General features: G+C 42.0%; 1 protein-coding gene across 2 annotated transcripts in view; it reads right to left on the reverse strand.

Moving 5' to 3' along the window:
* Positions 1-11,060, reverse strand: part of GTF2A2 (general transcription factor IIA subunit 2) — a 31,696-nt gene extending 20,636 nt beyond the window's left edge. For both annotated transcript variants that reach the window (XM_081227610.1, XM_081227611.1), the window contains exon 1: positions 10,935-11,060. The gene's annotated coding sequence lies outside the window, so the exon portion shown is untranslated. The remainder of the gene's footprint in view (positions 1-10,934) is intronic.
* Positions 11,061-11,197: the final 137 nt, after the last annotated feature.

Raw genomic sequence — 11,197 nt, forward strand, 5'->3', positions numbered from 1 at the left:
AGAAATCTGAGGCATTTCTGTACACTAACAATGAAAGATCAGAAGGAGAAATTAAAGAAACAATCCCATTTACCGTCGCACCAAAAAGAATAAAATATCTAGGAATAAATCTACCTAAGGAGGCAAAAGACCTGTACTCTAAAAACTATAAAACGCTGATGAAAGAACTTGAAGATGACACAAACATATGGAGAGATATAACATGTTCTTGGATTGGAAGAATCAACACTGTCAAAATGACTATACTAACTAGGGCAATCTACATATTCAATGCAATCCTTATCAAATTATCAATGGCATTTTTCACAGAATTAGAACAAAAAATTTCACAATTTGTATGGAAACACAAAAGACCCCGAACAGCCAAAGCAATCTTGAGAAAGAAAAATGGAGCTGCGGCAATCGGGCTCTCTGACTTCAAAGTGTGCTGCAAAGCTGTAGTAATCAAAACAGCATAGTACTAAAATATACATCAATGGAACAGGATAGAAAGTCCAGAGATAAACCCATGCACCTATGGTCAACTAGTCTATGACAAAGGAGGCAAGAATATACAATGGAGAAAAGACTGTCTCTTCAGTAAGTGGTGTTGGGAAAACTGGACAGCTACATGTAAAAGAATGAAATTAGAACACTCTCTAACACCATACACAAAAATAAACTTGACATGGATTAAAGACCTGAATGTAAGACTGGATATTATAAAACTCTTAGAGGAAAACAAAGGCAAAACACTCCCTCACATAAATCACAGCAATATCTTTTTTGACCCACATTTTAGAGTAACGAAAATAAAGACAAAAATGAACAGGTGGGACCTAATTAAACTTAAAAGCTTTTGCACAGCAAAGGAAACCATAAACAAAACGAAAATAACCCAGAGAATGGGAGAAAATATTTGCAAACGAGGCGACCTACAAAGGATTAATCTCCAAAATATACAAACACCTCATGCAGCTCAATATACAAAACAAAGAAAACAATCAAACAATGGGCAGAAGATCAAAATGGATGTTTCTCCAAAGAGGACATACAGATTGCCAAGAAGCTCATGAAAAGACGCTCAAGATCACTGGTTAGTGGAGAAATGCAGATCAAAGCTGCAATGAGGGGCTTCCCTGGTGGCGCAGTGGTTGAGGGTCCGCCTGCCGATGCAGGGGACACGGGTTCGTGCCCCGGTCCGGGAAGATCCCACATGCCGCAGAGCAGCTAGGCCCGTGAGCCATGGCCGCTGAGCCTGCGCGTCCGGAGCCTGTGCTCCGCAACGGGAGACGCCACAACAGTGAGAGGCCCGCGTACTGCAAAAAAAAAAAAAAAACAAAACAAAAAAAAACCACACACACACAAAAATCCCTGAATATAGAGCTATCACATGATCCAGCAATCCCACTCCTGGTCATATAATTGGAGAAAACTGTAATTCGAAAAGATACATGCACCCCAGTGTTCATTACAGCATTATTTACAATAACCAAGACACAAAAGCAACTGACAGAGGAGTGGATAAAAAAGATGTGGCATATATACAATGGAATATTACTCAGCCATAAAAATAGAATGAAATAGGGAGAGAGGGGGAAGATGACGGAAGAGTAAGACACGGAGATCACCTTCCTCCCCACAGATACATCAGAAATACATCTACACGTGGAACAACTCCTACAGAACACCAACTGAACGCTGGCAGAAGACCTCAGACCTCCCAAAAGTCAAAAAACTCCCCACGTACCTCTGTAGGGCAAAAGAAAAAAGAATAAACAGAGACAAAAGAATAGGGACGGGACCTGCACCAGTGGGAGGGAGCCGTGAAGGAGGAAAGGTTTCCACACATTAGAAGCCCCTTCGCGGGCGGAGACTGTGGGTGGCGGAGTGGGGGAGCTTCAGGGCCACGGAGGAGAGCGCAGCAACAGGGGTGCAGAGGGCAAAGCAGAGAGATTTCCGCAAAGAGGATCGGTGCCGACCAGCACTCACCAGCCCCGAGAGGCTTGTCTGCTCACCCGCTGGGGCGGGCCGGGGTTCGGTTGGAGTGCAGGGAGAGGACTGGCGGCGTGAACACAGCCTGAAGGGATCAGTGCACCATAGCTAGCCGGGAGCGGGAGCGAGTCCGGGACAAAGCCTGGACCTGCCGAAGAGGCAAGAGACTTTTTCTTCCCTCTGTTTCCTGGTGCGCGAGGAGAAGGGATTAAGCGCGCTGCTTAAAGGAGCTCCAGAGACGGGCGCGAGCCTCGGCTATCAGTGCGGACACCAGACACGGGCATGAGGCGCTAAGGCTGCTGCTGCCGCCACCAAGAAGCCTGTGTGCAAGTACAGGTCACCCTCCACACCTCCCTTCCGGGGAGCCTGTGCAGCCCGCCACTGGCAGGGTCCCGGGATCCAGAGACAACTTCCCCGGGAGAATGTAGGGCGCGCCTCCGGCTGGTGCAACTTCATGCCAGCCTCTGCCGCCACAGGCTCGCCCCGCACTCCGTACCCATCCCTCCCCCCAGCCTGAGTGAGCCAGAGCCCCCAAATCAGCGGCTCCTTTAACCCCGTCCTGTCTGAGCGAAGAACAGACGCCCTCCGGTGACCTACACACAGAGGCGGGGCCAAATCCAAAGCTGAACCCCGGGAGCTGTGCGAACAAAGAAGAGAAAGGAAAATCTCTCCCAGCAGCCTCAGGAGCAGCGGATTAAATCTCCACAATCAACTTGATGTACCCTGCATCTGTGGAATACCTGAATAGACAACGAATCATCCCAAATTGAGGAGGTGGAGTTTGAGAGCAAGATTTATTATTTTTTCCCCTTTTCCTCTTTTTGTGAGTGTGTATGTGTATGCTTCTGTGTGAGATTTTGTCTGTATAGCTTTGCTTCCACCATTTGTCCTAGAGTTCTATCTGTCCTTTTTTTTTTTACTTAAAAAATTTTTTTTTCTTAATAATTTTTTTATTTTAGTAACTTTATTTTACCTTACTTTATTTTCTTTTATCTCTTTCCTTCCTCCCTTTCTTTCTCCCTCCCTCCCTCCCTCTCCCCCCCCCTCTTTCTTTCTACTTTTTCTCCCTTTTATTCTGAGCCGTGTGGATGAAAGGCTCTTGGTGCTGCAGCCAGGAGTCAGTGCTGTGCCTCTGAGGTGGGAGAGCCAACTTCAGGACACTGGTCCACAAGAGACCTCCCAGCTCCATGTAATATTAAACGGCAAAAATCTCCCAGAGATCGCCATCTCAACAGCAGCACCCAGCTTCACTCAACGACCAGCAAGCTACAGTGCTGGACACCCTATGCCAAACAACTAGCAAGACAGGAACACAACCCCACCCCTTAGCAGAGAGGCTGCCTAAAATCATAATAAGTCCACAGACACCTCAAAACACACCACCAGACGTGGACCTGCCCACCAGAAAGACAAGATCCAGCCTCATCCACCAGAACACAGGCACTAGTCCCCTCCACCAGGAAGCCTACACAACCCACTGAACCAACCTTAGCCACTGGGGACAGACACCAAAAACAACGGGAACTACAAACCTGCAGCCTGCAAAAAGGAGACCCCAAACACAGTAAGATAAGCAAAATGAGAAGACAGAAAAACACACAGCAGATGAAGAAGCAAGATAAAAACCCACCAGACCTAACAAATGAAGAGGAAATAGGCAGTCTACCTGAAAAAGAATTCAGAATAATGATAGTAAAGATGATCCAAAATCTTGGAAATAGAATACACAAAATGCAAGAAACATTTAACAAGGACCTAGAAGATCTAAAGATGAAACAAGCAACGATGAACAACACAATAAATGAAATTAAAAATATGCTACACGGGATCAATAGCAGAATAACTGAGGCAGAAGAACGGATAAGTGACGTGGAAAATAAAATAGTGGAAATAACTACTGCAGAGCAGAATAAAGAAAAAAGAATGAAAAGAACAGAGGACAGTCTCAGAGACCTCTGAGACAACATTAAACGCACCAACATTCGAATTATAGGGGTTCCAGAAGAAGAAGAGAAAAAGAAAGGGACTGAGAAAATATTTGAAGAGATTATAGTTGAAAATTTCCCCAATATGGGAAAGGAAATAGTTAATCAAGTCCAGGAAGCACAGAGAGTCTCATTCAGGATAAATTCAAGGAGAAACACGCCAAGACACATATTAATCAAACTGTCAAAAATTAAATACAAAGAAATCATATTAAAAGCAGCAAGGGAAAAACAACAAATAACACACAAGGGAATCCCCATCAGGTTAACAGCTGATCTTTCAGCAGAAACTCTGCAAGCCAGAAGGGAGTAGCAGGACATATTTAAAGTGATGAAAGAGAACAACCTACAACCAAGATTACTCTACCCAGCAAGGATCTCATTCAGATTTGATGGAGAAATTAAAACCTTTACAGAAAAGCAAAAGCTGAGAGAGTTCAGCACCACCAAACCAGCTTTACAACAAATGCTAAAGGATCTTCTAAGCAAGAAACACAAGAGAAAGAAAAGACCTATAATAACAAACCCAAAACAATTAAGAAAATGGGAATAGGAACATACATTATCGATAATTACCTTAAATGTAAATGGATTAAATGCTCCCACCAAAAGACACAGACTGGCTGAATGGAAACAAAAACAAGACCCATATATATGCTGTCTACAAGAGACCCACTTCAGACCTAGAGACACATACAGACTTAAAGTGAGGGGATGGAAAAAGATATTCCATGCAAATGGAAACCAAAAGAAAGCTGGAGTAGCAATTCTCATATCAGACAAAACAGACTTTAAAATAAAGACTGTTAGAAGAGACAAAGAAGGACACTACATAATGATCAAGGGATCGATCCAAGAAGAAGATACAACAATTGTAAATATTTATGCACCCAACATAGGAGCACCTCAATACATAAGGCAGGGCTTCCCTGGTGGCGCAGCGGTTGACAATCTGCCTGCTCATGCAGGGGACTCGGGTTCGAGCCCTGGTCTGGGAGGATCCCACATGCCGCGGAGCAAGTAGGCCCGTGAGCCACAACTACTGAGCCTGCGCGTCTGGAGCCTGTGCTCCACAACAAGAGAGGCCGCGATACTGAGAGGCCTGCGCACCTCGATGAGGAGTGGCCCCCGCTTGCCACGACTGGAGAAAGCCCTCGCACAGAAACGAAGACCCAACGCAGCAAAAATAAATAAAATAACTTAATAAACTCCTACCCCCAACATCTTCTAAATCTTTTTACGTTGTAAAAAAAAAAATACATAAGGCAAATACTAACAGCCAGAAAAGGAGAAATCGACAGTAACACATTCATAGTAGGGGACTTTAACACCCCACTTTCACCAATGGACAGATCATCCAAAATGAAAATAAATAAGGAAACACAAGCTTTAAATGATATATTAAACAAGATGGACTTAATTGATATTTATAGGACATTCCATCCAAAAACAACAGAATACACATTTTTCTCAAGTGGTCATGGAACATTCTCCAGGATAGATCATACCTTGGGTCACAAATCAAGCCTTGGTAAATTTAAGAAAATTGAAATTATATCAAGTACCTTTTCCGACCACAACGCTATAAGACTAGATATCAATTATAGGAAAAGATCTGTAAAAAAATACAAACACATGGGGCTTCCCTGGTGGCGCAGTGGTAGAGAGTCCGCCTGCCGATGCAGGGGACATGGGTTCGTACCCCAGTCCGGGAGGATCCCACATGCCATGGAGCGGCTGGGCCCATGAGCCATGGCCACTGAGCCTGTGCGTCCGGAGTCTGTGCTCTGCAATGGGAGAGGCCACAACAGTGAGAGGCCCACGTACCGCAAAAAAAACACACATGGAGGCTACAAAATACACTACTTAATAACGAAGTGATCACTGAAGAAATCAAAGAGGAAATCAAAAAATACCTAGAAACAAATGACAATGGTGACACGATGACCCAAAACCTATGGGATGCAGCAAAAGCAGTTCTAAGAGGGAAGTTTATAGCAATACAATCCCACCTTAAGAAACAGGAAACGTCTCAAATAAACAACCTAACCTTGCACTGAAAGCAATTAAAGAAGAACAAAAAAACCCCAAAGTTAGCAGAAGGAAAGAAATCATAAAGATCAGATCAGAAATAAATGAAAAAGAAATGAAGGAAATGATAGCAAAGATCAATAAAACTAAAAGCTGGTTCTTTGAGAAGATAAACAAAATTGATAAACCATTAGCCAGACTCATCAAGAAAAAAGAGGAGAAGACTCAAATCAACAGAATTAGAAATGAAAAAGGAGAAGTAACAACTGACACTGCAGAAATACAAAGGATCATGGGATATTACTACACACAACTATATGTCAATAAAATGGATAACCTGGAAGAAATGGACAAATTCTTAGAAATGCACAACCTGCCAAGACTGAATCAGGAAGAAAGAGAAAATATGAAGAGACCAATCACAAGCACTGAAATTGAAACTGATTAAAAATCTTCCAACAATCAAAAGTCCAGGACCAGATGGCTTCACAGGCGAATTCTATCAAACATTTAGAGAAGAGCTAATACCTATCCTTCTCAAACTCTTCCAAAATATAGCAGAGGGAGGAACACTCCCAAACTCATTCTACGAGGCCACATCACCCTGATACCAAAACCAGACAAGGATGTCACAAAGAAAGAAAACTACAGGCCAATATCACTGATGAACATAGATGCAAAAATCCTCAACAAAATACTAGCAAACAGAATCCAACAGCACATTAAAAGGATCATACACCATGATCAAGTGGGGTTTATTCCAGGAATGCAAGGATTCTTCAATGTATGCAAATCAATCAATGTGATACATCATATTAACAAATTGAAGGAGAAAAACCACAGGATCATCTCAATAGATGCAGAGAAAGCTTTCGACAAAATTCAACACCCATTTATGATAAAAACCCTGCAGAAAGTAGGCATAGAGGGAACTTTCCTCAACATAATAAAGGCCATATATGACAAACCCAGAGCCAACATTGCCCTCAATGGTGAAAAACTGAAAGCATTTCCACTAAGATCAGGAACAAGACAAGGTTGCCCACTCTCACCACTCTTATTCAACATAGTTTTGGAAGTTTTAGCCACAGCAATCAGAGAAGAAAAGGAAATAAAAGGAATCCAAATCGGAAAAGAAGAAGTAAAGCTGTCATTGTTTGCAGATGACATGATACTATACATAGAGAATCCTAAAGATGCTACCAGAAAACTACTAAAGCTAATCAATGAATTTGGTAAAGTAACAGGAAACAAAATTAATGCACAGACAGCTCTTGCATTCCTATACACTAATGATGAAAAATCTGAAAGTGAAATCAAGAAAACACTCCCATTTACCAATGCAACAAAAAGAATAAAATATCTAGGAATAAACCTACCTAAGGAGACAAAAGACCTGTATGCAGAAAATTATAAGACACTGATGAAAGAAATTAAAGATGACACCAACAGATGGAGAGATATACCATGTCCTTGGATTGGAAGAATCAACATTGTGAAAATGACTCTACTACCCAAAGAAATCTACAGATTCAATGCAATCCCTATCAAACTACCACTGGCATTTTTCACAGAACTAGAACAAAAAATTTCACAATTTGTATGGAAACACAAAAGACCCTGAATAGCCAAAGCAATCTTGAGAAAGAAAAATGGAGCTGGAGGAATCAGGTTCCCTGACTTCAGACTATACTACAAAGCTACAGTAATCAAGACAGTATGGTACCGGCACAAAAACAGAAAGATCAATGGGACAGGTTAGAAAGCCCAGAGATAAACCCATGCACATATGGTCACCTTATCTTTCATAAAGGAGGCAGGGATGTACAGTGGAGAAAGGACAGCCTCTTCAATAAGTGGTGCTGGGAAAACTGGACAGGTACATGTAAAAGTATGAGATTAGATCACTCCCTAACACCATACACAAAAATAAGCTCAAAATGGATTAAAGACCTAAATGTAAGGCCAGAAACTATCAAACTCTTAGAGGAAAACATAGGCAGAACACTCTATGACATAAATCACAGCAGGATCCTTTTTGACCCACCTCCTAGAGAAATGGAAATAAAAACAAAAATAAACAAATGGGACCTAATGAAACTTCAAAGCTTTTGCACAGCAAAGGGAGCCATAAACAAGATGAAAAGACAACCCTCAGAATGGGAGAAAATATTTGCAAATGAAGCAACTGACAAAGGATTATTCTCCAAAATTTACAAGCAGCTCATGCAGCTCAATAACAAAAAAACAAACAACCCAATCCAAAAATGGGCAGAAGACCTAAACAGACATTTCTCCAAAGAAGATATACCGACTGCCAACAAACACATGAAAGAATGCTCAACATCATTAATCATTAGAGAAATGCAAATCAAAACTACAATGAGATATCATCTCACACCAGTCGGAATGGCCATCATCAAGAAATCTAGAAACAATAAATGCTGGAGAGGGTGTGGAGAAAAGGGAACACTCTTGCACTGCTGGTGGGAATGTGAATTGGTACAGCCACTATGGAGAACAGTATGGAGGTTCCTCAAAAAACTACAAATAGAACTACCATATGAGCCAGCAACCCCACTACTGGGCATATACCCTGAGAAAACCATAATTCAAAAAGAGTCATGTACCAAAATGTTCATTGTAGCTCTATTTACAATAGCCAGAAGATGGAAACAACCTAAGTGTCCATCATCGGATGAATGGATAAAGAAGATGTGGCACATATATACAATGGAATATTACTCAGCCATAAAAAGAAATGAAATTGAGTTATTTGTAATGAGGTGGATGGACCTAGAGTCTGTCATACAGAGTGAAGTAAGTCAGAAAGAGAAAAACAAATACAGTATGCTGACACATATATATGGAATTTAAGGGAAAAAAGTGTCATGAAGAACCTAGGGGTAAGACAGGAATAAAGACATAGACCTACTAGAGAATGGACTTGAGGATATGGGGAGGGGGAAGGGTAAGCTGTGACAAAGTGAGAGAGTGGCATGGACATATATACACTACCAAACGTAAAATAGATAGCTAGTGGGAAGCAGCCGCATAGCACAGGGAGATGAGCTCGGTGCTTTGTGACCACCTAGAGGGGTGGGATAGGGAGGGTGGGAGGGAGGGAGACGCAAGAGGGAAGAGATATGGGACCTTATGTATAACTGATTCACTTTGTTATAAAGCAGAAACTAACACACCACTGTAAAACAATTATACTCCAGTAAAGATGTTAAAAAAAAAATAGAATGAAATAATGCCATTTGCAGCAACATGGATGGACCCAGAGATTGTCATACTGAGTGAAGTAAGTCAGACAAAGACAAATATCATATGATATCACTTATATGTGGAATCTACAAAAATGGTGCAAATGAACTTATTTACAAAACAGAAACAGAGTCACAGATGTAGAAAACGAATTTATGGCTACCGGGGGAAAAGCGGGGGGATAAATTGGGAGATTGGGATTGACATAGACACACTACTACATATAAAACAGATAACTAATAAGGACCTACTGTAAAGTACAGGGAACTCTACTCAAAACTCTGTAATGACCTATGTGGGAAAAGAATCTTAAAAAAAAAAAAAAAAGAAGTGGGTATATGTATAACTGATTCACTTTGCTGTACACCTAAAACTAACATAACGTTGGAAATCAACTATATCCGCCCCCCCCAAAAAAAAACCAAGAAGATGCATGCACTTTTCTTTCACTGCAGCATTATTTACAATAGCCAAGATACCGAAACAATCAAAGTGTCCATCCATGGATGAATGGATAAAAACAATGCGGTATATAGAATGGAATATTATTCAGACATTTAGAAAAATGAAATCCTGCCATTTGGCACAATGTGAATGGGCTTTGAGGTCATTACACCAAGTGAAATAAGTCAGAGAAAAAAACACCACATGATCTCACTTACATGTGGAAACTAAAAAACAAAAGAGAAGAAAATTAAGCTCATAGATAAAAGATTGAGAGTTGGGGGAAAGGATGGGTGAAACTACAAACTTGCAAATATAAAATAAGTAAGTCATGGGGATATAATGTACAGGATGGTGACCAGAGTTAATAATACTGCATTGCATATTTGAAAGTTGCTAAGAGAGTAGATCTTAAAAGTCCTCATCATATGAAAAAAAAATTTTTTTCAACTATGTTTGGTGACGGATGTTAACTAGACTTATTGTGATCTTTTCACAATGTGTACAAATATTGAATCATTATGCTGTACACCTGAAAGTAATGTAGTTAAGTTATATGTCAATTATACCTCAATTAAAAATAATTTTAGAAATAGCTGTTATTTAAATGTTAGTTTAAGTTACTTGCTTTAATAATCTTAGATTTCTAAAAATTCCTTGTGAAATGTTTAATTTTTTCAGATGTGGTATGAGCCACGTAAATTTAGTATTACTCCATTTTGCAGTTTAGAAAATTAAAGTAGAAGGCTCCACATTCGGAAGTAACCTGATAGTCCTAGTCTTTCCTGAGCAAACCATCCAGTTTAAATTCATTCCGGTACGAGTTCACATGAGGTTGAAAAGCAGACTTCAAGCACCGAAGACACACAGAATGAGACACTTAAGAAACGCCGCCCCCCACCCCGGCAAGCCCGCCCCGATACTGTGGGGAAAAATCACCATGTAAGCTTTAAGACTTCCATCTGGCTAAAAATACGGTGCTGGGCTGAGGACCCCTGCCCCCCAATCCCCCACCCTCCGGACTGTTCACATGGCGCCCCGAGTACAAGCCTCCCAGCCGCCTCCCTTTCCTTTCCTTCCCTTCCCACCCCGGTAAGCGCCGCGGGGCCATCCCGGCAGCAAAGTCGGTAACGGGCCGAACGCAGGCCGAAAAGGCCCTCGCAGAAGACCCAACGGACGCAATGCCTGCTCTGAATGGTGGCAGAGAGCGCGGGCCGGCTCACCCAGTACCTGTGGAAAAGGCGCTTCCCGCCTCGGAGCCGACAGAAGTGGGTCGGCCAGAAACCCAGCAAGAGATTCCTTCTTCGCCGGAGTACCTCTCCGGCCACCGCAGAGAAAGCAGCGTTAGGTCGACGACCCGGAAGCACTCGCAGAAGCTGGAAATGACGTAGGCCCATGAGCCCCGCCCATTCCTGCTCCCGCCAACCACTCAAGTCTTGTGAGAGGGGAGGGATGTGGAGAGAGGAGGAGCGTGGGGCCGCAGTTTTCAAGCC

Source organism: Mesoplodon bidens, assembly GCF_964165515.1.
Source record: "Mesoplodon bidens genome assembly, chromosome: 3".
NCBI lineage: Eukaryota > Metazoa > Chordata > Mammalia > Artiodactyla > Ziphiidae > Mesoplodon > Mesoplodon bidens.